At 41.3% G+C, this 24,351-nt stretch overlaps 22 non-coding genes across 22 annotated transcripts; all 22 read right to left on the reverse strand.

Moving 5' to 3' along the window:
* Nucleotides 1-104: 104 nt before the first annotated feature.
* trnaq-uug (transfer RNA glutamine (anticodon UUG)) lies at nt 105-176 on the reverse strand. The gene has a single exon. It is a non-coding gene; the product is annotated as a tRNA-Gln (tRNA).
* A 1,867-nt stretch (nt 177-2,043) lies between these two features.
* trnaq-cug (transfer RNA glutamine (anticodon CUG)) lies at nt 2,044-2,115 on the reverse strand. Its single transcript has one exon. It is a non-coding gene; the product is annotated as a tRNA-Gln (tRNA).
* A 582-nt stretch (nt 2,116-2,697) lies between these two features.
* trnaq-uug (transfer RNA glutamine (anticodon UUG)) lies at nt 2,698-2,769 on the reverse strand. The gene has a single exon. It is a non-coding gene; the product is annotated as a tRNA-Gln (tRNA).
* Nucleotides 2,770-3,978: 1,209 nt separating this feature from the next.
* trnaq-uug (transfer RNA glutamine (anticodon UUG)) lies at nt 3,979-4,050 on the reverse strand. Its single transcript has one exon. It is a non-coding gene; the product is annotated as a tRNA-Gln (tRNA).
* A 582-nt stretch (nt 4,051-4,632) lies between these two features.
* On the reverse strand, nt 4,633-4,704 carry trnaq-uug (transfer RNA glutamine (anticodon UUG)). Its single transcript has one exon. It is a non-coding gene; the product is annotated as a tRNA-Gln (tRNA).
* A 1,222-nt stretch (nt 4,705-5,926) lies between these two features.
* On the reverse strand, nt 5,927-5,998 carry trnaq-cug (transfer RNA glutamine (anticodon CUG)). Its single transcript has one exon. It is a non-coding gene; the product is annotated as a tRNA-Gln (tRNA).
* Nucleotides 5,999-7,220: 1,222 nt separating this feature from the next.
* Nucleotides 7,221-7,292, reverse strand: trnaq-cug (transfer RNA glutamine (anticodon CUG)). The gene has a single exon. It is a non-coding gene; the product is annotated as a tRNA-Gln (tRNA).
* A 582-nt stretch (nt 7,293-7,874) lies between these two features.
* On the reverse strand, nt 7,875-7,946 carry trnaq-uug (transfer RNA glutamine (anticodon UUG)). The gene has a single exon. It is a non-coding gene; the product is annotated as a tRNA-Gln (tRNA).
* Nucleotides 7,947-9,155: 1,209 nt separating this feature from the next.
* trnaq-uug (transfer RNA glutamine (anticodon UUG)) lies at nt 9,156-9,227 on the reverse strand. Its single transcript has one exon. It is a non-coding gene; the product is annotated as a tRNA-Gln (tRNA).
* Nucleotides 9,228-10,454: 1,227 nt separating this feature from the next.
* Nucleotides 10,455-10,526, reverse strand: trnaq-uug (transfer RNA glutamine (anticodon UUG)). The gene has a single exon. It is a non-coding gene; the product is annotated as a tRNA-Gln (tRNA).
* A 1,230-nt stretch (nt 10,527-11,756) lies between these two features.
* Nucleotides 11,757-11,828, reverse strand: trnaq-cug (transfer RNA glutamine (anticodon CUG)). Its single transcript has one exon. It is a non-coding gene; the product is annotated as a tRNA-Gln (tRNA).
* Nucleotides 11,829-13,049: 1,221 nt separating this feature from the next.
* Nucleotides 13,050-13,121, reverse strand: trnaq-cug (transfer RNA glutamine (anticodon CUG)). The gene has a single exon. It is a non-coding gene; the product is annotated as a tRNA-Gln (tRNA).
* Nucleotides 13,122-13,703: 582 nt separating this feature from the next.
* Nucleotides 13,704-13,775, reverse strand: trnaq-cug (transfer RNA glutamine (anticodon CUG)). The gene has a single exon. It is a non-coding gene; the product is annotated as a tRNA-Gln (tRNA).
* A 1,221-nt stretch (nt 13,776-14,996) lies between these two features.
* trnaq-cug (transfer RNA glutamine (anticodon CUG)) lies at nt 14,997-15,068 on the reverse strand. Its single transcript has one exon. It is a non-coding gene; the product is annotated as a tRNA-Gln (tRNA).
* A 582-nt stretch (nt 15,069-15,650) lies between these two features.
* Nucleotides 15,651-15,722, reverse strand: trnaq-uug (transfer RNA glutamine (anticodon UUG)). The gene has a single exon. It is a non-coding gene; the product is annotated as a tRNA-Gln (tRNA).
* Nucleotides 15,723-16,943: 1,221 nt separating this feature from the next.
* Nucleotides 16,944-17,015, reverse strand: trnaq-uug (transfer RNA glutamine (anticodon UUG)). The gene has a single exon. It is a non-coding gene; the product is annotated as a tRNA-Gln (tRNA).
* Nucleotides 17,016-18,236: 1,221 nt separating this feature from the next.
* On the reverse strand, nt 18,237-18,308 carry trnaq-cug (transfer RNA glutamine (anticodon CUG)). Its single transcript has one exon. It is a non-coding gene; the product is annotated as a tRNA-Gln (tRNA).
* A 582-nt stretch (nt 18,309-18,890) lies between these two features.
* On the reverse strand, nt 18,891-18,962 carry trnaq-uug (transfer RNA glutamine (anticodon UUG)). Its single transcript has one exon. It is a non-coding gene; the product is annotated as a tRNA-Gln (tRNA).
* Nucleotides 18,963-20,192: 1,230 nt separating this feature from the next.
* trnaq-uug (transfer RNA glutamine (anticodon UUG)) lies at nt 20,193-20,264 on the reverse strand. The gene has a single exon. It is a non-coding gene; the product is annotated as a tRNA-Gln (tRNA).
* A 1,221-nt stretch (nt 20,265-21,485) lies between these two features.
* On the reverse strand, nt 21,486-21,557 carry trnaq-cug (transfer RNA glutamine (anticodon CUG)). The gene has a single exon. It is a non-coding gene; the product is annotated as a tRNA-Gln (tRNA).
* Nucleotides 21,558-22,139: 582 nt separating this feature from the next.
* On the reverse strand, nt 22,140-22,211 carry trnaq-cug (transfer RNA glutamine (anticodon CUG)). The gene has a single exon. It is a non-coding gene; the product is annotated as a tRNA-Gln (tRNA).
* Nucleotides 22,212-23,432: 1,221 nt separating this feature from the next.
* Nucleotides 23,433-23,504, reverse strand: trnaq-uug (transfer RNA glutamine (anticodon UUG)). The gene has a single exon. It is a non-coding gene; the product is annotated as a tRNA-Gln (tRNA).
* Nucleotides 23,505-24,351: the final 847 nt, after the last annotated feature.

The raw sequence follows: 24,351 nt of genomic DNA on the forward strand, positions 1-24,351 counted from the left end.
TAGACTTGGAGATCAATCATCAATGACAAAGGCAACACAGCTACCAAACAGCAGCCTTCTACATGCTTGGTGCAAATTTTCAGCAGCTGGGACAACAAACATTCAGGTTCCACCGAGATTTGAACTCGGATCACTGCATTCAAAGTCCAGAGTGCTCACCATTACACCATGGAACCAACTATGCCAAAACATTTGAAAGCTTTCTCAAAATCTGCCAAATCAATTCCAACATTACACTTTGGATTGTCCTTTTTGCATTCACAGCGTCAGTTTCACCTCTTTACGCTCTGTTAATTATCGATGCAGAGCAATTCACACAGATGCCGTTGAGGCAATGGCTTCTCAAATATCTGTTTCTGTTTCACACTGTTCAGCACAGATTGTACTTCAGTCTTGGTAGGTAAAACGTGCGTTGGCATTGCAATGCATTCATGCAAAATGCTTGGCATGAAAAGAAAATGCAACGTTTTGTTGAGTGCAAATCATGTACTGCATGCATTTCAAAAGGCGTTGCATTTATTCATCCTGAGGAATGCATATTGCACAGATAATCTCAGCACACATTATGCAGCATGAAACAGCAAACTAATTTTTCCTCTGCTGATTGGAACAGGGAACTGCCGGTTGAACACACGATTTGAAAACTCGACTTGCAGATCAAGCATCAATGTCAAAGGCAACAAAACTGCAAACCTGCAGTTTTTTACTTGTTTGACCTGAATTTCCAGCAGCTGGGACAACAAACATTCAGGCTCCCCTGAGATTTGAACGAGGATTGCTAGAGTTTAGAGTCCAGAGTGATCACCATTTCACCATGGAATCAACTACGATCGCCCATTTGAAACATTCCTCAAAATGTACAAAATCAACTCCAACATTACACTTTGGATTGAAATTTTTGCATTCACAGCGTCAGTTTCACCTATTTACGGTCTGTTAATTATCGATGCAGAGCAATTCACACAGATGCCGTTGAGGCTATGGGTTCTCAAATAGCTGTTTCTGTTTCAAACTGTTCAGCACAGATTGTACTTCAGTCTTGCCAGGTAAAACGTGTGTTAGCATTGCAATGCATTCATGCAAAATGCTTGGCATGAAAAGAAAATGCAACGTTTTGTTGAGTGCAATCCATGCATTTCAAAAGGCATTGCGTTTATTCATGCTGCGGAGTGCATATTGCACAGATAATCTCAGCACACATTGTGCAGGCAAAGGCAGCATTCAACAGCAAACTAATTTCTACTCTGCTGATTGGAACAGGTAACTGCCGGTTGAACACACGATTTGAAAACTCGACTTGCAGATCAAGCATCAATGTCAAAGGCAACAAAACTGCAAACCTGCAGTTTTTTACTTGTTTGACCTGAATTTCCAGCAGCTGGGACAACAAACATTCAGGCTCCCCTGAGATTTGAACGAGGATTGCTAGAGTTTAGAGTCCAGAGTGATCACCATTTCACCATGGAATCAACTACGATCGCCCATTTGAAACATTCCTCAAAATGTACAAAATCAACTCCAACATTACACTTTGGATTGAAATTTTTGCATTCACAGCGTCAGTTTCACCTATTTACGGTCTGTTAATTATCGATGCAGAGCAATTCACACAGATGCCGTTGAGGCTATGGGTTCTCAAATAGCTGTTTCTGTTTCAAACTGTTCAGCACAGATTGTACTTCAGTCTTGCCAGGTAAAACGTGTGTTAGCATTGCAATGCATTCATGCAAAATGCTTGGCATGAAAAGAAAATGCAACGTTTTGTTGAGTGCAATCCATGCATTTCAAAAGGCATTGCGTTTATTCATGCTGCGGAGTGCATATTGCACAGATAATCTCAGCACACATTGAGCAGGCAAAGGCAGCATTCAACAGCAAACTAATTTCTACTCTGCTGATTGGAACAGGTAACTGCCGGTTGAACACACGATTTGAAAACTCGACTTGCAGATCAAGCATCAATGACAAAGGCAACAAAACTGCCAAACAGCAGCCTTCTACATGCTTGGTCCAAATTTTCAGCAGCTGGGACAACAAACATTCAGGTTCCACCGAGATTTGAACTCGGATTGCTGGATTCAGAGTCCAGAGTGCTCACCATTACACCACGGAACCAACTATGCCAAAACATTTGAAAGCTTTCTCAAAATCTGCCAAATCAATTCCAACATTACACTTTGGATTGTCCTTTTTGCATTCACAGCGTCAGTTTCACCTCTTTACGCTCTGTTAATTATCGATGCAGAGCAATTCACACAGATGCCGTTGAGGCAATGGCTTCTCAAATAGCTGTTTCTGTTTCACACTGTTCATCACAGCTTGTACTTCAGTCTTGCCAGGTAAATGTGCGTTGGCATTGCAATGCATTCATGCAAAATGCTTGGCATGAAAAGAAAATGCAACTTTTTGTTGAGTGCAATCCATGCTCTGCGTGCATTTCAAAAGGCGTTGCTTTTATTCCTCTTGCGAAGTGCATATTGCACAGATAATCTCAGCACACATTGTACAGGCAAAGGTAGCATGAAACAGCAAACTAATTTCTGCTCTGCTGATTGGAACAGGTAACTGCCGGTTGAACACACGATTTGAAAACTCGACTTGCAGATCAAGCATCAATGACAAAGTCAACAAAACTGCCAAATAGCAGCCTTCTACATGCTTGGTCCAAATTTTCAGCAGTTGGGACAACAAACATTCAGGTTCCACCGAGATTTGAACTCGGATCGCTGGATTCAAAGTCCAGAGTGCTCACCATTACACAATGGAACCAACTATGCCAAAATATTTGAAAGCTTTCTCAAAATCTGCCAAATCAATTCCAACATTACACTTTGGATTGTCCTTTTTGCATTCACAGCATCAGTTTCACCTCTTTACGGTCTGTTAATTATCAATGCAGAGCAATTCACACAGATGCCGTTGAGGCAATGGATTCTCATAATATCTGTTTCTGTTTCACACTGTTCAGCACAGATTGTACTTCAGTCTTGGCAGGTAAAACGTGCGTTGGCATTGCAATGCATTCATGCAAAATGCTTGGCATGAAAAGAAAATGCAACGTTTTGTTGAGTGCAAACCATGTACTGCATGCATTTCAAAAGGCATTGCATTTATTCATCCTGAGGAATGCATATTGCACAGATAATCTCAGCACACATTATGCAGCATGAAACAGCAAACTAATTTTTCCTCTGCTGATTGGAACAGGGAACTGCCGGTTGAACACACGATTTGAAAACTCGACTTGCAGATCAAGCCATCAATGTCAAATGCAACAAAACTGCAAACCTGCAGTTTTTTACTTGTTTGACCTGAATTTCCAGCAGCTGGGACAACAAGCATTCAGGCTCCCCTGAGATTTGAACCAGGATTGCTAGAGTTTAGAGTCCAGAGTGCTCACCATTTCACCATGGAATCAACTACGGTCGCCCATATGAAACATTCCTCAAAATCTACAAAATCAACTCCAACATTACACTTTGGATTGATATTTTTGCATTCACAGTGTCAGTTTCACCTATTTACGGTCTGTTAATTATCGATGCAGAGCAATTCACACAGATGCCGTTGAGGCTATGGGTTCTCAAATAGCTGTTTCTGTTTCAAACTGTTCAGCACAGATTGTACTTCAGTCTTGCCAGGTAAAAGGTGTGTTAGCATTGCAATGCATTCATGCAAAATGCTTGGCATGAAAAGAAAATGCAACGTTTTGTTGAGTGCAATCCATGCATTTCAAAAGGCATTGCGTTTATTCATGCTGCGGAGTGCATATTGCACAGATAATCTCAGCACACATTGTGCAGGCAAAGGCTGCATTCAACAGCAAACTAATTTCTAGTCTGCTGATTGGAACAGCTAACTGCCGGTTGAAAACTAGACTTGGAGATCAATCATCAATGACAAAGGCAACACAACTACCAAACAGCAGCCTTCTACATGCTTGGTGCAAATTTTCAGCAGCTGGGACAACAAACATTCAGGTTCCACCGAGATTTGAACTCAGATCACTGCATTCAAAGTCCAGAGTGCTCACCATTACACCATGGAACCAACTATGCCAAAACATTTGAAAGCTTTCTCAAAATCTGCCAAATCAATTCCAACATTACACTTTGGGTTGTCCTTTTTGCATTCACAGCGTCAGTTTCACCTCTTTACGCTCTGTTAATTATCGATGCAGAGCAATTCACACAGATGCCGTTGAGGCAATGGCTTCTCAAATAGCTGTTTCTGTTTCACACTGTTCATCACAGCTTGTACTTCAGTCTTGCCAGGTAAATGTGCGTTGGCATTGCAATGCATTCATGCAAAATGCTTGGCATGAAAAGAAAATGCAACTTTTTGTTGAGTGCAATCCATGCTCTGCGTGCATTTCAAAAGGCGTTGCTTTTATTCCTCTTGCGAAGTGCATATTGCACAGATAATCTCAGCACACATTGTGCAGGCAAAGGTAGCATGAAACAGCAAACTAATTTCTGCTCTGCTGATTGGAACAGGTAACTGCCGGTTGAACACACGATTTGAAAACTCGACTTGCAGATCAAGCATCAATGACAAAGGCAACAAAACTGCCAAACAGCAGCCTTCTACATGCTTGGTCCAAATTTTCAGCAGTTGGGACAACAAACATTCAGGTTCCACCGAGATTTGAACTCGGATCGCTGGATTCAAAGTCCAGAGTGCTCACCATTACACCATGGAACCAACTATGCCAAAATATTTGAAAGCTTTCTCAAAATCTGCCAAATCAATTCCAACATTACACTTTGGATTGTCCTTTTTGCATTCACAGCATCAGTTTCACCTCTTTACGGTCTGTTAATTATCAATGCAGAGCAATTCACACAGATGCCGTTGAGGCAATGGCTTCTCATAATATCTGTTTCTGTTTCACACTGTTCAGCACAGATTGTACTTCAGTCTTGGCAGGTAAAACGTGCGTTGGCATTGCAATGCATTCATGCAAAATGCTTGGCATGAAAAGAAAATGCAACGTTTTGTTGAGTGCAAACCATATACTGCATGCATTTCAAAAGGCATTGCATTTATTCATCCTGAGGAATGCATATTGCACAGATAATCTCAGCACACATTATGCAGCATGAAACAGCAAACTAATTTTTCCTCTGCTGATTGGAACAGGGAACTGCCGGTTGAACACACGATTTGAAAACTCGACTTGCAGATCAAGCCATCAATGTCAAATGCAACAAAACTGCAAACCTGCAGTTTTTTACTTGTTTGACCTGAATTTCCAGCAGCTGGGACAACAAGCATTCAGGCTCCCCTGAGATTTGAAGCAGGATTGCCAGAGTTTAGCGTCCAGAGTGCTCACCATTTCACCATGGAATCAACTACGGTCGCCCATATGAAACATTCCTCAAAATCTACAAAATCAACTCCAACATTACACTTTGGATTGATATTTTTGCATTCACAGTGTCAGTTTCACCTATTTACGGTCTGTTAATTATCGATGCAGAGCAATTCACACAGATGCCGTTGAGGCTATGGGTTCTCAAATAGCTGTTTCTGTTTCAAACTGTTCAGCACAGATTGTAATTCAGTCTTGCCAGGTAAAACGTGTGTTAGCATTGCAATGCATTCATGCAAAATGCTTGGCATGAAAAGAAAATGCAACGTTTTGTTGAGTGCAATCCATGCATTTCAAAAGGCATTGCGTTTATTCATGCTGCGGAGTGCATATTGCACAGATAATCTCAGCACACATTGAGCAGGCAAAGGCAGCATTCAACAGCAAACTAATTTCTAGTCTGCTGATTGGAACAGCTCACTGCCGGTTGAACACACGATTTGAAAACTCGACTTGCAGATCAAGCATCAATGACAAAGGCAACAAAACTGCCAAACAGCAGCCTTCTACATGCTTGGTCCAAATTTTCAGCAGCTGGGACAACAAACATTCAGGTTCCACCGAGATTTAAACTCGGATCGCTGGATTCAGAGTCCAGAGTGCTCACCATTACACCATGGAACCAACTATGCCAAAACATTTGAAAGCTTTCTCAAAATCTGCCAAATCAATTCCAACATTACACTTTGGATTGTCCTTTTTGCATTCACAGCGTCAGTTTCACCGATTTACGGTCTGTTAATTATCGATGCAGAGCAATTCACACAGATGCCGTTGAGGCAATGGCTTCTCATAATATCTGTTTCTGTTTCACACTGTTCAGCACAGATTGTACTTCAGTCTTGCCAGGTAAAACGTGCGTTGGCATTGCAATGCATTCATGCATGATGCTTGGCATGAAAAGAAAATGCAACGTTTTGTTGAGTGCAAACCATGTACTGCATGCATTTCAAAAGGCGTTGCATTTATTCATCCTGAGGAATGCATATTGCACAGATAATCTCAGCACACATTATGCAGCATGAAACAGCAAACTAATTTTTCCTCTGCTGATTAAAACAGGGAACTGCCGGTTGAACACACGATTTGAAAACTCGACTTGCAGATCAAGCCATCAATGTCAAAGGCAACAAAACTGCAAACCTGCAGTTTTTTACTTGTTTGACCTGAATTTCCAGCAGCTGGGACAACAAGCATTCAGGCTCCCCTGAGATTTGAACCAGGATTGCTAGAGTTTAGAGTCCAGAGTGCTCACCATTTCACCATGGAATCAACTACGGTCGCCCATATGAAACATTCCTCAAAATCTACAAAATCAACTCCAACATTACACTTTGGATTGATATTTTTGCATTCACAGCGTCAGTTTCACCTATTTACGGTCTGTTAATTATCGATGCAGAGCAATTCACACAGATGCCGTTGAGGCTATGGGTTCTCAAATAGCTGTTTCTGTTTCAAACTGTTCAGCACAGATTGTACTTCAGTCTTGCCAGGTAAAACGTGTGTTAGCATTGCAATGCATTCATGCAAAATGCTTGGCATGAAAAGAAAATGCAACGTTTTGTTGAGTGCAATCCATGCATTTCAAAAGGCATTGCGTTTATTCATGCTGCGGAGTGCATATTGCACAGATAATCTCAGCACACATTATGCAGGCAAAGGCAGCATGAAACAGCAAACTAATTTTTCCTCTGCTGATTGGAACAGGTAACTGCCGGTTGAACACACGATTTGAAAACTCGACTTGCAGATCAAGCATCAATGACAAAGGCAACAAAACTGCCAAACAGCAGCCTTCTACATGCTTGGTCCAAATTTTCAGCAGCTGGGACAACAAACATTCAGGTTCCACCGAGATTTGAACTCGGATTGCTGGATTCAGAGTCCAGAGTGCTCACCATTACACCACGGAACCAACTATGCCAAAACATTTGAAAGCTTTCTCAAAATCTGCCAAATCAATTCCAACATTACACTTTGGATTGTCCTTTTTGCATTCACAGCGTCAGTTTCACCTCTTTACGCTCTGTTAATTATCGATGCAGAGCAATTCACACAGATGCCGTTGAGGCAATGGCTTCTCAAATAGCTGTTTCTGTTTCACACTGTTCATCACAGCTTGTACTTCAGTCTTGCCAGGTAAATGTGCGTTGGCATTGCAATGCATTCATGCAAAATGCTTGGCATGAAAAGAAAATGCAACTTTTTGTTGAGTGCAATCCATGCTCTGCGTGCATTTCAAAAGGCGTTGCTTTTATTCCTCTTGCGAAGTGCATATTGCACAGATAATCTCAGCACACATTGTACAGGCAAAGGTAGCATGAAACAGCAAACTAATTTCTGCTCTGCTGATTGGAACAGGTAACTGCCGGTTGAACACACGATTTGAAAACTCGACTTGCAGATCAAGCATCAATGACAAAGTCAACAAAACTGCCAAATAGCAGCCTTCTACATGCTTGGTCCAAATTTTCAGCAGTTGGGACAACAAACATTCAGGTTCCACCGAGATTTGAACTCGGATCGCTGGATTCAAAGTCCAGAGTGCTCACCATTACACCATGGAACCAACTATGCCAAAATATTTGAAAGCTTTCTCAAAATCTGCCAAATCAATTCCAACATTACACTTTGGATTGTCCTTTTTGCATTCACAGCATCAGTTTCACCTCTTTACGGTCTGTTAATTATCAATGCAGAGCAATTCACACAGATGCCGTTGAGGCAATGGATTCTCATAATATCTGTTTCTGTTTCACACTGTTCAGCACAGATTGTACTTCAGTCTTGGCAGGTAAAACGTGCGTTGGCATTGCAATGCATTCATGCAAAATGCTTGGCATGAAAAGAAAATGCAACGTTTTGTTGAGTGCAAACCATGTACTGCATGCATTTCAAAAGGCATTGCATTTATTCATCCTGAGGAATGCATATTGCACAGATAATCTCAGCACACATTATGCAGCATGAAACAGCAAACTAATTTTTCCTCTGCTGATTGGAACAGGGAACTGCCGGTTGAACACACGATTTGAAAACTCGACTTGCAGATCAAGCCATCAATGTCAAATGCAACAAAACTGCAAACCTGCAGTTTTTTACTTGTTTGACCTGAATTTCCAGCAGCTGGGACAACAAGCATTCAGGCTCCCCTGAGATTTGAACCAGGATTGCTAGAGTTTAGAGTCCAGAGTGCTCACCATTTCACCATGGAATCAACTACGGTCGCCCATATGAAACATTCCTCAAAATCTACAAAATCAACTCCAACATTACACTTTGGATTGATATTTTTGCATTCACAGTGTCAGTTTCACCTATTTACGGTCTGTTAATTATCGATGCAGAGCAATTCACACAGATGCCGTTGAGGCTATGGGTTCTCAAATAGCTGTTTCTGTTTCAAACTGTTCAGCACAGATTGTACTTCAGTCTTGCCAGGTAAAAGGTGTGTTAGCATTGCAATGCATTCATGCAAAATGCTTGGCATGAAAAGAAAATGCAACGTTTTGTTGAGTGCAATCCATGCATTTCAAAAGGCATTGCGTTTATTCATGCTGCGGAGTGCATATTGCACAGATAATCTCAGCACACATTGTGCAGGCAAAGGCTGCATTCAACAGCAAACTAATTTCTAGTCTGCTGATTGGAACAGCTAACTGCCGGTTGAAAACTAGACTTGGAGATCAATCATCAATGACAAAGGCAACACAACTACCAAACAGCAGCCTTCTACATGCTTGGTGCAAATTTTCAGCAGCTGGGACAACAAACATTCAGGTTCCACCGAGATTTGAACTCAGATCACTGCATTCAAAGTCCAGAGTGCTCACCATTACACCATGGAACCAACTATGCCAAAACATTTGAAAGCTTTCTCAAAATCTGCCAAATCAATTCCAACATTACACTTTGGGTTGTCCTTTTTGCATTCACAGCGTCAGTTTCACCTCTTTACGCTCTGTTAATTATCGATGCAGAGCAATTCACACAGATGCCGTTGAGGCAATGGCTTCTCAAATAGCTGTTTCTGTTTCACACTGTTCATCACAGCTTGTACTTCAGTCTTGCCAGGTAAATGTGCGTTGGCATTGCAATGCATTCATGCAAAATGCTTGGCATGAAAAGAAAATGCAACTTTTTGTTGAGTGCAATCCATGCTCTGCGTGCATTTCAAAAGGCGTTGCTTTTATTCCTCTTGCGAAGTGCATATTGCACAGATAATCTCAGCACACATTGTGCAGGCAAAGGTAGCATGAAACAGCAAACTAATTTCTGCTCTGCTGATTGGAACAGGTAACTGCCGGTTGAACACACGATTTGAAAACTCGACTTGCAGATCAAGCATCAATGACAAAGGCAACAAAACTGCCAAACAGCAGCCTTCTACATGCTTGGTCCAAATTTTCAGCAGTTGGGACAACAAACATTCAGGTTCCACCGAGATTTGAACTCGGATCGCTGGATCAAAGTCCAGAGTGCTCACCATTACACCATGGAACCAACTATGCCAAAATATTTGAAAGCTTTCTCAAAATCTGCCAAATCAATTCCAACATTACACTTTGGATTGTCCTTTTTGCATTCACAGCATCAGTTTCACCTCTTTACGGTCTGTTAATTATCAATGCAGAGCAATTCACACAGATGCCGTTGAGGCAATGGCTTCTCATAATATCTGTTTCTGTTTCACACTGTTCAGCACAGATTGTACTTCAGTCTTGGCAGGTAAAACATGCGTTGGCATTGCAATGCATTCATGCAAAATGCTTGGCATGAAAAGAAAATGCAACGTTTTGTTGAGTGCAAACCATATACTGCATGCATTTCAAAAGGCATTGCATTTATTCATCCTGAGGAATGCATATTGCACAGATAATCTCAGCACACATTATGCAGCATGAAACAGCAAACTAATTTTTCCTCTGCTGATTGGAACAGGTAACTGCCGGTTGAACACACGATTTGAAAACTCGACTTGCAGATCAAGCATCAATGACAAAGTCAACAAAACTGCCAAATAGCAGCCTTCTACATGCTTGGTCCAAATTTTCAGCAGTTGGGACAACAAACATTCAGGTTCCACCGAGATTTGAACTCAGATCGCTGCATTCAAAGTCCAGAGTGCTCACCATTACACCATGGAACCAACTATGCCAAAATATTTGAAAGCTTTCTCAAAATCTGCCAAATCAATTCCAACATTACACTTTGGATTGTCCTTTTTGCATTCACAGCATCAGTTTCACATATTTACGGTCTGTTAATTATCAATGCAGAGCAATTCACACAGATGCCGTTGAGGCAATGGCTTCTCATAATATCTGTTTCTATTTCACACTGTTCAGCACAGATTGTACTTCAGTCTTGCCAGGTAAAACGTGCGTTGGCATTGCAATGCATTCATGCAAAATGCTTGGCATGAAAAGAAAATGCAACGTTTTGTTGAGTGCAAACCATGTACTGCATGCATTTCAAAAGGCGTTGCATTTATTCATCCTGAGGAATGCATATTGCACAGATAATCTCAGCACACATTATGCAGCATGAAACAGCAAACTAATTTTTCCTCTGCTGATTGGAACAGGGAACTGCCGGTTGAACACACGATTTGAAAACTCGACTTGCAGATCAAGCATCAATGTCAAAGGCAACAAAACTGCAAACCTGCAGTTTTTTACTTGTTTGACCTGAATTTCCAGCAGCTGGGACAACAAGCATTCAGGCTCCCCTGAGATTTGAACCAGGATTGCTAGAGTTTAAAGTCCAGAGTGATCACCATTTCACCATGGAATCAACTACAGTCGTCCATTTGAAACATTCCTCAAAATGTACAAAATCAACTCCAACATTACACTTTGGATTGAAATTTTTGCATTCACAGCGTCAGTTTCACCTATTTACGGTCTGTTAATTATCAATGCAGAGCAATTCACACAGATGCCGTTGAGGCTATGAGTTCTCAAATAGCTGTTTCTGTTTCACACTGTTCAGCATAGATTGTACCTCAGTCTTGGCAGGTAAAACGTGCGTTGGCATTGCAATGCATTCATGCAAAATGCTTGGCATGAAAAGAAAATTCAACGTTTTGTTGAGTGCAAACCATGTACTGCATGCATTTCAAAAGGCGTTGCATTTATTCATCCTGAGGAATGCATATTGCACAGATAATCTCAGCACACATTATGCAGGCAAAGGCAGCATGAAACAGCAAACTAATTTTTCCTCTGCTGATTGGAACAGGTAACTGCCGGTTGAACACACGATTTGAAAACTCGACTTGCAGATCAAGCATCAATGACAAAGGCAACAAAACTGCCAAACAGCAGCCTTCTACATGCTTGGTCTAAATTTTCAGCAGCTGGGACAACAAACATTCAGGTTCCACCGAGATTTGAACTCGGATCGCTGGATTCAGAGTCCAGAGTGCTCACCATTACACCATGGAACCAACTATGCCAAAACATTTGAAAGCTTTCTCAAAATCTGCCAAATCAATTCCAACATTACACTTTGGATTGTCCTTTTTGCATTCACAGCGTCAGTTTCACCGATTTACGGTCTGTTAATTATCGATGCAGAGCAATTCACACAGATGCCGTTGAGGCAATGGCTTCTCATAATATCTGTTTCTCTTTCACACTGTTCAGTACAGATTGTACTTCAGTCTTGGCAGGTAAAACGTGCGTTGGCATTGCAATGCATTCATGCATAATGCTTGGCATGAAAAGAAAATGCAACGTTTTGTTGAGTGCAAACCATGTACTGCATGCATTTCAAAAGGCGTTGCATTTATTCATCCTGAGGAATGCCTATTGCACAGATAATCTCAGCACACATTATGCAGCATGAAACAGCAAACTAATTTTTCCTCTGCTGATTGGAACAGGGAACTGCCAGTTGAACACACGATTTGAAAACTCGACTTGCAGATCAAGCATCAATGTCAAAGGCAACAAATCTGCAAACCTGCAGTTTTTTACTTGTTTGACCTGAATTTCCAGCAGCTGGGACAACAAGCATTCAGGCTCCCCTGAGATTTGAACGAGGATTGCTCGAGTTTAGAGTCCAGAGTGCTCACCATTTCACCATGGAATCAACTACGGTCGCCCATTTGAAACATTCCTCAAAATCTACAAAATCAACTCCAACATTACACTTTGGATTGATATTTTTGCATTCACAGCGTCAGTTTCACCTATTTACGGTCTGTTAATTATCGATGCAGAGCAATTCACACAGATGCCGTTGAGGCTATGGGTTCTCAAATAGCTGTTTCTGTTTCAAACTGTTCAGCACAGATTGTACTTCAGTCTTGCCAGGTAAAACGTGTGTTAGCATTGCAATGCATTCATGCAAAATGCTTGGCATGAAAAGAAAATGCAACGTTTTGTTGAGTGCAATCCATGCATTTCAAAAGGCATTGCGTTTATTCATGCTGCGGAGTGCATATTGCACAGATAATCTCAGCACACATTGTGCAGGCAAAGGCAGCATTAAACAGCAAACTAATTTCTACTCTGCTGATTGGGACAGGTAACTGCCGGTTGAACACACGATTTGAAAACTCGACTTGCAGATAAAGCATCAATGACAAAGTCAATAAAACTGCCAAACAGCAGCCTTCTACATACTTGGTCCAAATTTTCAGCAGCTGGGACAACAAACATTCAGGTTCCACCGAGATTTGAACTCGGATCGCTGGATTCAGAGTCCAGAGTGCTCACCATTACACCATGGAACCAACTATGCCAAAACATTTGAAAGCTTTCTCAAAATCTGCCAAATCAATTCCAACATTACACTTTGGATTGTCCTTTTTGCATTCACAGCGTCAGTTTCACCTCTTTACGCTCTGTTAATTATCGATGCAGAGCAATTCACACAGATGCCGTTGAGGCAATGGCTTCTCAAATAGCTGTTTCTGTTTCACACTGTTCATCACAGCTTGTACTTCAGTCTTGCCAGGTAAATGTGCGTTGGCTTTGCAATGCATTCATGCAAAATGCTTGGCATGAAAAGAAAATGCAACTTTTTGTTGAGTGCAATCCATGCTCTGCGTGCATTTCAAAAGGCGTTGCTTTTATTCCTCTTGCGAAGTGCATATTGCACAGATAATCTCAGCACACATTGTGCAGGCAAAGGTAGCATGAAACAGCAAACTAATTTCTACTCTGCTGATTGGAACAGGTAACTGCCGGTTGAACACACGATTTGAAAACTCGACTTGCAGATCAAGCATCAATGACAAAGGCAACAAAACTGCCAAACAGCAGCCTTCTACATGCTTGGTCCAAATTTTCAGCAGCTGGGACAACAAACATTCAGGTTCCACCGAGATTTGAACTCGGATCGCTGGATTCAGAGTCCAGAGTGCTCACCATTACACCATGGAACCAACTATGCCAAAACATTTGAAAGCTTTCTCAAAATCTGCCAAATCAATTCCAACATTACACTTTGGATTGTCCTTTTTGCATTCACAGCATCAGTTTCACATATTTACGGTCTGTTAATTATCAATGCAGAGCAATTCACACAGATGCCATTGAGGCAATGGCTTCTCATAATATCTGTTTCTATTTCACACTGTTCAGCACAGATTGTACTTCAATCTTGCCAGGTAAAACGTGCGTTGGCATTGCAATGCATTCATGCAAAATGCTTGGCATGAAAAGAAAATGCAACGTTTTGTTGAGTGCAAACCATGTACTGCATGCATTTCAAAAGGCGTTGCATTTATTCATCCTGAGGAATGCATATTGCACAGATAATCTCAGCACACATTATGCAGCATGAAACAGCAAACTAATTTTTCCTCTGCTGATTGGAACAGAAAACTGCCGGTTGAACACACGATTTGAAAACTCGACTTGCAGATCAAGCATCAATGTCAAAGGCAACAAAACTGCAAACCTGCAGTTTTTTACTTGTTTGACCTGAATTTCCAGCAGCTGGGACAACAAGCATTCAGGCTCCCCTGAGATTTGAACCAGGATTGCTAGAGTTTAGAGTCCAGAGTGATCACCATTTCACCATGGAATCAACTACAGTCGTCCATTTGAAACATTCCTCAAAATGTACAAAATCAACTCCAACATTACACTTTGGATTGAAATTTTTGCATTCACAGCGTCAGTTTCACCTATTTACGGTCTGTTAATTATCGATGCAGAGCAATTCACACAGATGCCGTTGAGGCTATGGGTTCTCAAATAGCTGTTTCTGTTTCAAACTGTTCAGCACAGATTGTACTTCAGTCTTGCCAGGTAAAAGGTGTGTTAGCATTGCAATGCATTCATGCAAAATGCTTGGCATGAAAAGAAAATGCAACGTTTTGTTGAGTGCAATCCATGCATTTCAAAAGGCATTGCGTTTATTCATGCTGCGGAGTGCATATTGCACAGATAATCTCAGCACACATTGTGCAGGCAAAGGCAGCATTCAACAGCAAACTAATTTTTCCTCTGCTGATTGGAACAGGTAACTGCCGGTTGAACACACGATTTGAAAACTCGACTTGCAGATCAAGCATCAATGACAAAGTCAATAAAACTGCCAAACAGCAGCCTTCTACATGCTTGGTCCAAATTTTCAGCAGCTGGGACAACAAACATTCAGGTTCCACCGAGATTTGAACTCGGATCGCTGGATTCAGAGTCCAGAGTGCTCACCATTACACCATGGAACCAACTATGCCAAAACATTTGAAAGCTTTCTCAAAATCTGCCAAATCAATTCCAACATTACACTTTGGATTGTCCTTTTTGCATTCACAGCGTCAGTTTCACCTCTTTACGCTCTGTTAATTATCGATGCAGAGCAATTCACACAGATGCCGTTGAGGCAATGGCTTCTCAAATAGCTGTTTCTGTTTCACACTGTTCATCACAGCTTGTACTTCAGTCTTGCCAGGTAAATGTGTGTTGGCATTGCAATGCATTCATGCAAAATGCTTGGCATGAAAAGAAAATGCAACTTTTTGTTGAGTGCAATCCATGCTCTGCGTGCATTTCAAAAGGCGTTGCTTTTATTCCTCTTGCGAAGTGCATATTGCACAGATAATCTCAGCACACATTGTGCAGGCAAAGGTAGCATGAAACAGCAAACTAATTTCTACTCTGCTGATTGGAACAGGTAACTGCCGGTTGAACACACGATTTGAAAACTCGACTTGCAGATCAAGCATCAATGACAAAGTCAACAAAACTACCAAATAGCAGCCTTCTACATGCTTGGTCCAAATTTTCAGCAGTTGGGACAACAAACATTCAGGTTCTACCGAGATTTGAACTCGGATCGCTGGATTCAAAGTCCAGAGTGCTCACCATTACACCATGGAACCAACTATGCCAAAATATTTGAAAGCTTTCTCAAAATCTGCCAAATCAATTCCAACATTACACTTTGGATTGTCCTTTTTGCATTCACAGCATCAGTTTCACCTCTTTACGGTCTGTTAATTATCAATGCAGAGCAATTCACACAGATGCCGTTGAGGCAATGGATTCTCATAATATCTGTTTCTGTTTCACACTGTTCAGCACAGATTGTACTTCAGTCTTGGCAGGTAAAACGTGCGTTGGCATTGCAATGCATTCATGCAAAATGCTTGGCATGAAAAGAAAATGCAACGTTTTGTTGAGTGCAAACCATGTACTGCATGCATTTCAAAAGGCGTTGCATTTATTCATCCTGAGGAATGCCTATTGCACAGATAATCTCAGCACACATTATGCAGCATGAAACAGCAAACTAATTTTTCCTCTGCTGATTGGAACAGGGAACTGCCGGTTGAACACACGATTTGAAAACTCGACTTGCAGATCAAGCATCAATGTCAAAGGCAACAAAACTGCAAACCTGCAGTTTTTTACTTGTTTGACCTGAATTTCCAGCAGCTGGGACAACAAGCATTCAGGCTCCCCTGAGATTTGAACCAGGATTGCTAGAGTTTAAAGTCCAGAGTGATCACCATTTCACCATGGAATCAACTACAGTCGTCCATTTGAAACATTCCTCAAAATGTACAAAATCAACTCCAACATTACACTTTGGATTGAAATTTTTGCATTCACAGCGTCAGTTTCACCTATTTACGGTCTGTTAATTATCGATGCAGAGCAATTCACACAGATGCCGTTGAGGCTATGGGTTCTCAAATAGCTGTTTCTGTTTCAAACTGTTCAGCACAGATTGTACTTCAGTCTTGCCAGGTAAAAGGTGTGTTAGCATTGCAATGCATTCATGCAAAATGCTTGGCATGAAAAGAAAATGCAACGTTTTGTTGAGTGCAATCCATGCATTTCAAAAGGCATTGCGTTTATTCATGCTGCGGAGTGCATATTGCACAGATAATCTCAGCACACATTGTGCAGGCAAAGGCAGCATTCAACAGCAAACTAAGTTTTCCTCTGCTGATTGGAACAGGTAACTGCCGGTTGAACACACGATTTGAAAACTCGACTTGCAGATCAAGCATCAATGACAAAGGCAACAAAACTGCCAAACAGCAGCCTTCTACATGCTTGGTCCAAATTTTCAGCATCTGGGACAACAAACATTCAGGTTCCACCAAGATTTGAACTCGGATCGCTGGATTCAAAGTCCAGAGTGCTCACCATTACACCATGGAACCAACTATGCCAAAATATTTGAAAGCTTTCTCAAAATCTGCCAAATCAATTCCAACATTACACTTTGGATTGTCCTTTTTGCATTCACAGCATCAGTTTCACATATTTACGGTCTGTTAATTATCAATGCAGAGCAATTCACACAGATGCCGTTGAGGCAATGGCTTCTCATAATATCTGTTTCTATTTCACACTGTTCAGCACAGATTGTACTTCAGTCTTGCCAGGTAAAACGTGCGTTGGCATTGCAATGCATTCATGCAAAATGCTTGGCATGAAAAGAAAATGCAACGTTTTGTTGAGTGCAAACCATGTACTGCATGCATTTCAAAAGGCGTTGCATTTATTCATCCTGAGGAATGCATATTGCACAGATAATCTCAGCACACATTATGCAGCATGAAACAGCAAACTAATTTTTCCTCTGCTGATTGGAACAGGGAACTGCCGGTTGAACACACGATTTGAAAACTCGACTTGCAGATCAAGCATCAATGTCAAAGGCAACAAAACTGCAAACCTGCAGTTTTTTACTTGTTTGACCTGAATTTCCAGCAGCTGGGACAAAAAGCATTCAGGCTCCCCTGAGATTTGAACCAGGATTGCTAGAGTTTAAAGTCCAGAGTGATCACCATTTCACCATGGAATCAACTACAGTCGTCCATTTGAAACATTCCTCAAAATGTACAAAATCAACTCCAACATTACACTTTGGATTGAAATTTTTGCATTCACAGCGTCAGTTTCACCTATTTACGGTCTGTTAATTATCGATGCAGAGCAATTCACACAGATGCCGTTGAGGCTATGGGTTCTCAAATAGCTGTTTCTGTTTCAAACTGTTCAGCACAGATTGTACTTCAGTCTTGCCAGGTAAAAGGTGTGTTAGCATTGCAATGCATTCATGCAAAATGCTTGGCATGAAAAGAAAATGCAACGTTTTGTTGAGTGCAATCCATGCATTTCAAAAGGCATTGCGTTTATTCATGCTGCGGAGTGCATATTGCACAGATAATCTCAGCACACATTGTGCAGGCAAAGGCAGCATTCAACAGCAAACTAAGTTTTCCTCTGCTGATTGGAACAGGTAACTGCCGGTTGAACACACGATTTGAAAACTCGACTTGCAGATCAAGCATCAATGACAAAGGCAACAAAACTGCCAAACAGCAGCCTTCTACATGCTTGGTCCAAATTTTCAGCAGCTGGGACAACAAACATTCAGGTTCCACCGAGATTTGAACTCGGATCGCTGGATTCAGAGTCCAGAGTGCTCACCATTACACCATGGAACCAACTATGCCAAAACATTTGAAAGCTTTCTCAAAATCTGCCAAATCAATTCCAATATTACACTTTGGATTTTCCTTTTTGCATTCACAGCGTCAGTTTCACCTCTTTGCGCTCTGTTAATTATCGATGCAGAGCAATTCACACAGATGCCGTTGAGGCAATGGCTTCTCAAATAGCTGTTTCTGTTTCACACTGTTCATCACAGCTTGTACTTCAGTCTTGCCAGGTAAATGTGTGTTGGCATTGCAATGCATTCATGCAAAATGCTTGGCATGAAAAGAAAATGCAACTTTTTGTTGAGTGCAATCCATGCTCTGCGTGCATTTCAAAAGGCGTTGCTTTTATTCCTCTTGCGAAGTGCATATTGCACAGATAATCTCAGCACACATTGTGCAGGCAAAGGTAGCATGAAACAGCAAACTAATTTCTACTCTGCTGATTGGAACAGGTAACTGCCGGTTGAACACACGATTTGAAAACTCGACTTGCAGATCAAGCATCAATGACAAAGTCAACAAAACTGCCAAATAGCAGCCTTCTACATGCTTGGTCCAAATTTTCAGCAGTTGGGACAACAAACATTCAGGTTCCACCGAGATTTGAACTCAGATCGCTGCATTCAAAGTCCAGAGTGCTCACCATTACACCATGGAACCAACTATGCCAAAATATTTGAAAGCTTTCTCAAAATCTGCCAAATCAATTCCAACATTACACTTTGGATTGTCCTTTTTGCATTCACAGCATCAGTTTCACATATTTACGGTCTGTTAATTATCAATGCAGAGCAATTCACACAGATGCCGTTGAGGCAATGGCTTCTCATAATATCTGTTTCTATTTCACACTGTTCAGCACAGATTGTACTTCAGTCTTGCCAGGTAAAACGTGCGTTGGCATTGCAATGCATTCATGCAAAATGCTTGGCATGAAAAGAAAATGCAACGTTTTGTTGAGTGCAAACCATGTACTGCATGCATTTCAAAAGGCGTTGCATTTATTCATCCTGAGGAATGCATATTGCACAGATAATCTCAGCACACATTATGCAGCATGAAACAGCAAACTAATTTTTCCTCTGCTGATTGGAACAGGGAACTGCCGGTTGAACACACGATTTGAAAACTCGACTTGCAGATCAAGCATCAATGTCAAAGGCAACAAAACTGCAAACCTGCAGTTTTTTACTTGTTTGACCTGAATTTCCAGCAGCTGGGACAACAAGCATTCAGGCTCCCCTGAGATTTGAACCAGGATTGCTAGAGTTTAAAGTCCAGAGTGATCACCATTTCACCATGGAATCAACTACAGTCGTCCATTTGAAACATTCCTCAAAATGTACAAAATCAACTCCAACATTACACTTTGGATTGAAATTTTTGCATTCACAGCGTCAGTTTCACCTATTTACGGTCTGTTAATTATCGATGCAGAGCAATTCACACAGATGCCGTTGAGGCTATGAGTTCTCAAATAGCTGTTTCTGTTTCACACTGTTCAGCATAGATTGTACCTCAGTCTTGGCAGGTAAAACGTGCGTTGGCATTGCAATGCATTCATGCAAAATGCTTGGCATGAAAAGAAAATTCAACGTTTTGTTGAGTGCAAACCATGTACTGCATGCATTTCAAAAGGCGTTGCATTTATTCATCCTGAGGAATGCATATTGCACAGATAATCTCAGCACACATTATGCAGGCAAAGGCAGCATGAAACAGCAAACTAATTTTTCCTCTGCTGATTGGAACAGGTAACTGCCGGTTGAACACACGATTTGAAAACTCGACTTGCAGATCAAGCATCAATGACAAAGGCAACAAAACTGCCAAACAGCAGCCTTCTACATGCTTGGTCTAAATTTTCAGCAGCTGGGACAACAAACATTCAGGTTCCACCGAGATTTGAACTCGGATCGCTGGATTCAAAGTCCAGAGTGCTCACCATTACACCATGGAACCAACTATGCCAAAACATTTGAAAGCTTTCTCAAAATCTGCCAAATCAATTCCAACATTACACTTTGGATTGTCCTTTTTGCATTCACAGCGTCAGTTTCACCGATTTACGGTCTGTTAATTATCGATGCAGAGCAATTCACACAGATGCCGTTGAGGCAATGGCTTCTCATAATATCTGTTTCTCTTTCACACTGTTCAGCACAGATTGTACTTCAGTCTTGGCAGGTAAAACGTGCGTTGGCATTGCAATGCATTCATGCATAATGCTTGGCATGAAAAGAAAATGCAACGTTTTGTTGAGTGCAAACCATGTACTGCATGCATTTCAAAAGGCGTTGCATTTATTCATCCTGAGGAATGCCTATTGCACAGATAATCTCAGCACACATTATGCAGCATGAAACAGCAAACTAATTTTTCCTCTGCTGATTGGAACAGGGAACTGCCAGTTGAACACACGATTTGAAAACTCGACTTGCAGATCAAGCATCAATGTCAAAGGCAACAAATCTGCAAACCTGCAGTTTTTTACTTGTTTGACCTGAATTTCCAGCAGCTGGGACAACAAGCATTCAGGCTCCCCTGAGATTTGAACGAGGATTGCTCGAGTTTAGAGTCCAGAGTGCTCACCATTTCACCATGGAATCAACTACGGTCGCCCATTTGAAACATTCCTCAAAATCTACAAAATCAACTCCAACATTACACTTTGGATTGATATTTTTGCATTCACAGCGTCAGTTTCACCTATTTACGGTCTGTTAATTATCGATGCAGAGCAATTCACACAGATGCCGTTGAGGCTATGGGTTCTCAAATAGCTGTTTCTGTTTCAAACTGTTCAGCACAGATTGTACTTCAGTCTTGCCAGGTAAAACGTGTGTTAGCATTGCAATGCATTCATGCAAAATGCTTGGCATGAAAAGAAAATGCAACGTTTTGTTGAGTGCAATCCATGCATTTCAAAAGGCATTGCGTTTATTCATGCTGCGGAGTGCATATTGCACAGATAATCTCAGCACACATTGTGCAGGCAAAGGCAGCATTAAACAGCAAACTAATTTCTACTCTGCTGATTGGAACAGGTAACTGCCGGTTGAACACACGATTTGAAAACTCGACTTGCAGATCAAGCATCAATGACAAAGTCAATAAAACTGCCAAACAGCAGCCTTCTACATGCTTGGTCCAAATTTTCAGCAGCTGGGACAACAAACATTCAGGTTCCACCGAGATTTGAACTCGGATCGCTGGATTCAGAGTCCAGAGTGCTCACCATTACACCATGGAACCAACTATGCCAAAACATTTGAAAGCTTTCTCAAAATCTGCCAAATCAATTCCAACATTACACTTTGGATTGTCCTTTTTGCATTCACAGCGTCAGTTTCACCTCTTTACGCTCTGTTAATTATCGATGCAGAGCAATTCACACAGATGCCGTTGAGGCAATGGCTTCTCAAATAGCTTTTTCTGTTTCACACTGTTCATCACAGCTTGTACTTCAGTCTTGCCAGGTAAATGTGCGTTGGCATTGCAATGCATTCATGCAAAATGCTTGGCATGAAAAGAAAATGCAACGTTTTGTTGAGTGCAATCCATGCTCTGCGTGCATTTCAAAAGGCGTTGCTTTTATTCCTCTTGCGAAGTGCATATTGCACAGATAATCTCAGCACACATTGTGCAGGCAAAGGTAGCATGAAACAGCAAACTAATTTCTACTCTGCTGATTGGAACAGGTAACTGCCGGTTGAACACACGATTTGAAAACTCGACTTGCAGATCAAGCATCAATGACAAAGGCAACAAAACTGCCAAACAGCAGCCTTCTACATGCTTGGTCCAAATTTTCAGCAGCTGGGACAACAAACATTCAGGTTCCACCGAGATTTGAACTCGGATCGCTGGATTCAGAGTCCAGAGTGCTCACCATTACACCATGGAACCAACTATGCCAAAACATTTGAAAGCTTTCTCAAAATCTGCCAAATCAATTCCAACATTACACTTTGGATTGTCCTTTTTGCATTCACAGCGTCAGTTTCACCGATTTACGGTCTGTTAATTATCGATGCAGAGCAATTCACACAGATGCCGTTGAGGCAATGACTTCTCATAACATCTGTTTCTGTTTCACACTGTTCAGCACAGATTGTACTTCAGTCTTGGCAGGTAAAACGTGCGTTGGCATTGCAATGCATTCATGCATAATGCTTGGCATGAAAAGAAAATGCAACGTTTTGTTGAGTGCAAACCATGTACTGCATGCATTTCAAAAGGCGTTGCATTTATTCATCCTGAGGAATGCCTATTGCACAGATAATCTCAGCACACATTATGCAGCATGAAAGAGCAAACTAATTTTTCCTCTGCTGATTGGAACAGGGAACTGCCAGTTGAACACACGATTTGAAAACTCGACTTGCAGATCAAGCATCAATGTCAAAGGCAACAAATCTGCAAACCTGCAGTTTTTTACTTGTTTGACCTGAATTTCCAGCACCTGGGACAACAAGCATTCAGGCTCCCCTGAGATTTGAACGAGGATTGCTCGAGTTTAGAGTCCAGAGTGCTCACCATTTCACCATGGAATCAACTACGGTCGCCCATTTGAAACATTCCTCAAAATCTACAAAATCAACTCCAACATTACACTTTGGATTGATATTTTTGCATTCACAGCGTCAGTTTCACCTATTTACGGTCTGTTAATTATCGATGCAGAGCAATTCACACAGATGCCGTTGAGGCTATGGGTTCTCAAATAGCTGTTTCTGTTTCAAACTGTTCAGCACAGATTGTACTTCAGTCTTGCCAGGTAAAACGTGTGTTAGCATTGCAATGCATTCATGCAAAATGCTTGGCATGAAAAGAAAATGCAACGTTTTGTTGAGTGCAATCCATGCATTTCAAAAGGCATTGCGTTTATTCATGCTGCGGAGTGCATATTGCACAGATAATCTCAGCACACATTGTGCAGGCAAAGGCAGCATTAAACAGCAAACTAATTTCTACTCTGCTGATTGGAACAGGTAACTGCCGGTTGAACACACGATTTGAAAACTCGACTTGCAGATCAAGCATCAATGACAAAGTCAATAAAACTGCCAAACAGCAGCCTTCTACATGCTTGGTCCAAATTTTCAGCAGCTGGGACAACAAACATTCAGGTTCCACCAAGATTTGAACTCGGATCGCTGGATTCAAAGTCCAGAGTGCTCACCATTACACCATGGAACCAACTATGCCAAAATATTTGAAAGCTTTCTCAAAATCTGCCAAATCAATTCCAACATTACACTTTGGATTGTCCTTTTTGCATTCACAGCATCAGTTTCACATATTTACGGTCTGTTAATTATCAATGCAGAGCAATTCACACAGATGCCGTTGAGGCAATGGCTTCTCATAATATCTGTTTCTCTTTCACACTGTTCAGCACAGATTGTACTTCAGTCTTGGCAGGTAAAACGTGCGTTGGCATTGCAATGCATTCATGCATAATGCTTGGCATGAAAAGAAAATGCAACGTTTTGTTGAGTGCAAACCATGTACTGCATGCATTTCAAAAGGCGTTGCATTTATTCATCCTGAGGAATGCCTATTGCACAGATAATCTCAGCACACATTATGCAGCATGAAACAGCAAACTAATTTTTCCTCTGCTGATTGGAACAGGGAACTGCCAGTTGAACACACGATTTGAAAACTCGACTTGCAGATCAAGCATCAATGTCAAAGGCAACAAATCTGCAAACCTGCAGTTTTTTACTTGTTTGACCTGAATTTCCAGCAGCTGGGACAACAAGCATTCAGGCTCCCCTGAGATTTGAACGAGGATTGCTCGAGTTTAGAGTCCAGAGTGCTCACCATTTCACCATGGAATCAACTACGGTCGCCCATTTGAAACATTCCTCAAAATCTACAAAATCAACTCCAACATTACACTTTGGATTGATATTTTTGCATTCACAGCGTCAGTTTCACCTATTTACGGTCTGTTAATTATCGATGCAGAGCAATTCACACAGATGCCGTTGAGGCTATGGGTTCTCAAATAGCTGTTTCTGTTTCAAACTGTTCAGCA

This window comes from Pristiophorus japonicus, unplaced genomic scaffold, assembly GCF_044704955.1.
Source record: "Pristiophorus japonicus isolate sPriJap1 unplaced genomic scaffold, sPriJap1.hap1 HAP1_SCAFFOLD_99, whole genome shotgun sequence".
NCBI lineage: Eukaryota > Metazoa > Chordata > Chondrichthyes > Pristiophoridae > Pristiophorus > Pristiophorus japonicus.